This window comes from Astyanax mexicanus, chromosome 22 (genome assembly GCF_023375975.1).
Source record: "Astyanax mexicanus isolate ESR-SI-001 chromosome 22, AstMex3_surface, whole genome shotgun sequence".
Taxonomy (NCBI): domain Eukaryota; kingdom Metazoa; phylum Chordata; class Actinopteri; order Characiformes; family Acestrorhamphidae; genus Astyanax; species Astyanax mexicanus.
The window spans coordinates 15853124-15853329 of record NC_064429.1 but is presented as its reverse complement, the minus strand read 5'-3'; positions in this window follow the sequence as shown (position 1 = coordinate 15853329).

Sequence of the window (206 nt, the reverse complement as noted above, 5' to 3'; positions counted from 1 at the left end):
TTGACACATCAGACATGGCATAATTTTGAAATAGCTTCTTTTAAATACTTTGGTAAATGGTATTATCATTATTCTGCCCAAACCCATCATTAAAAACCTGAAACCTGAAAATCACCACTCTGATTTAATAGATTTGAATTTAAACACATACTAACATTATAGTTAAGTATCAGTAACCATTTTAAACAAGAAAGAAACCACAGAGC